The sequence below is a fragment of the Schistocerca americana genome, unplaced genomic scaffold, assembly GCF_021461395.2.
Source record: "Schistocerca americana isolate TAMUIC-IGC-003095 unplaced genomic scaffold, iqSchAmer2.1 HiC_scaffold_648, whole genome shotgun sequence".
NCBI classification, from domain to species: domain Eukaryota; kingdom Metazoa; phylum Arthropoda; class Insecta; order Orthoptera; family Acrididae; genus Schistocerca; species Schistocerca americana.
Genome location: NW_025726399.1, coordinates 25001 through 27500, shown reverse-complemented (window position 1 = coordinate 27500; position 2500 = coordinate 25001). Strand labels below are relative to the sequence as shown.

General features: G+C 62.7%; 1 pseudogene; it reads right to left on the bottom strand.

The window, feature by feature from the left end:
- The window catches only part of LOC124588693, a 6722-nt pseudogene that overhangs the window by 2141 nt on the left and 2081 nt on the right, over positions 1-2500 (bottom strand).

The following is a 2500-nucleotide window of genomic DNA, read 5'->3' as shown; positions in this document are numbered from 1 at the left end:
GCCTGGCACCCCGCGCGGCATCTGGTGTCCGCCTCCCGCCCGCGACTGCGCCGTGCCTTCGTAGGGAAGGCGTTGATGCGGGCGCGGAGGGCGTCGATGTATTCACGCCCAGATAGCAGGCGACTGGTGTCGGCGACCCACTGATGTTGGCCACTGACGGCGGCAGAAGATGACAGTGCCGCACCGTCAATGGCGATGTGTAGGCGCGCCGCCCACATTTCCCCAACCTGCGTTGACGATTTGAGGAGGTGGCCCTCCCACATTAGGTGGCGCTCCAGCACCTCGATCTCACGCTGTACCTCATCCATGCCTACACCGTCGCAGGCTGGCCCTATCTTCTTCAGCGCCAGGAGACGGGACCGACGGAGGGTCGGACCCATCCATCGGCAAGATGGAATGCCGAGGCCCCCCTGGGCAACAGGAGCGTGGAAGTATCCCAGGGGGGTGTCCGCCGGAAGGCGGAACCATCTCCTGACGGCGGCCCGGATGGTAACGTCGGCCGACTTCAATGCACCCACCCGGGTGCGGCTGAGGGCCAGCCCGTGGTACAGGCCAGGGAGAAGTACGTTGGTGAGAGCGTGGAGGCGCTGTTGCGGCTTCAGCGGAGCTCGGGAGATGACGTCAAGCTGCTCCACCAGGTGGCTACGTGGATTGAAGACACAGCGACCCGCCGTGGAAAATTGCAGCCCCAGGTACCGGAAGGTTTCACCCACACGCAGGGCAGGCATGGTGGTATTGCCTGCTGTGAAGGTGACATTGCTGTCCACCTTCACCTTCTTCTCGCGCCCTGACGCGACTAAGGCGAGGGTGAAACACTTCCGGGCGTTGATCTGCAGCCCCAGGTGGGCGAGGGCTGCGGTAGCTGCGTCGATGAGGGACTGCAAGCCCCTCGGGGTCGCTGCAAACAGCAAGACGTCATCTGCAAAGGCCGCAGCGTTGACTCTGCGACCGAGGATCCGAGCTCCGATGTGGGAGGGCAGTTGGCCTAAAACGTAGTCCACCGCAAAGTTGAACAGGAGGGGGGAGAGGGGATCGCCCTGGCGAACGCCCCGTGCTGGCTGCACAGACACGCCCACGCCGGCGCCATCCGCTATCACTGTCGTGCTGCCCTCGTAGCACCGCTCGACATACTCGACAAAGCAATCCGGCAGGCCATGCGCCTTCAGCACGGGGCGAAGGGCAGCATGATCTACCGAATCGAATGCCTTAGATACGTCGATCGATGCCACAAAGACAGAGCGGCAGGAGCGAACTGCGTCGGTGAGAGCAGTGTCCAAGATGAAGGTATTTTCCAACATCCCATCCCGAGGGATGAATGCCCGCTGACGTTCGTCCACAGCACAAGCGCGCATCAGGCGTGACGCGAGAACCTTGTGAAAGGTCCGCGCCAACACCGAGCAGACCGTAATGGGGCGAAAGTCAGCGGGGGATGTTGGTGCAGCCGTTTTCGGGAGAAGGGACGTCCGCGCGCGAAGCAGGCGTTCCGGAAGGGCGCGGGCCAGAAGGAAGAGATTCATCACTTTCACCAGGACTTCGTGCGGCAGACGCCGCAACTCCGCTGGGGTAAGGCCGTCCGGCCCGGCTGCTGATCCCCTGGGCGGCAACGCGGCGGCGACCTCCTCATGTGTGACCGGCCCCCATATGCACTCGAGAGCGACAGGCTCTGAGTGCGGGAGGAGGCGGTCACGAATGAAGCCCGCGGTGGAGTCATAGTTACTCCCGCCGTTTACCCGCGCTTGCTTGAATTTCTTCACGTTGACATTCAGAGCACTGGGCAGAAATCACATTGCGTCAACACCCGCTAGGGCCATCGCAATGCTTTGTTTTAATTAGACAGTCGGATTCCCCCAGTCCGTGCCAGTTCTGAGTTGATCGTTGAATGGCGGCCGAAGAGAATCCGCGCACCCGCGCGCCCCCGGAGGAGCACGCTAAGGCGGACGCGGCCTCGCAGCAAGGAAGATCCGTGGGAGGCCAAGGCACGGGACCGAGCTCGGATCCTGCACGCAGGTTGAAGCACCGGGGCGCGAACGCCGCGCAGGCGCGCGCATCCTGCACCGCCGGCCAGCACGAGGCCAACCAACGGCGAGAGCAGACCACGCCCGCGCTAAACGCCCGCACTTACCGGCACCCCTACGGCACTCACCTCGCCCAGGCCCGGCACGTTAGCGCTGACCCACTTCCCGACCAAGCCCGACACGCCCCGATCCTCAGAGCCAATCCTTATCCCGAAGTTACGGATCCAATTTGCCGACTTCCCTTACCTACATTATTCTATCGACTAGAGGCTCTTCACCTTGGAGACCTGCTGCGGATATGGGTACGAACCGGCGCGACACCTCCACGTGGCCCTCTCCCGGATTTTCAAGGTCCGAGGGGAAGATCGGGACACCGCCGCAACTGCGGTGCTCTTCGCGTTCCAAACCCTATCTCCCTGCTAGAGGATTCCAGGGAACTCGAACGCTCATGCAGAAAAGAAAACTCTTCCCCGATCTCCCGACGG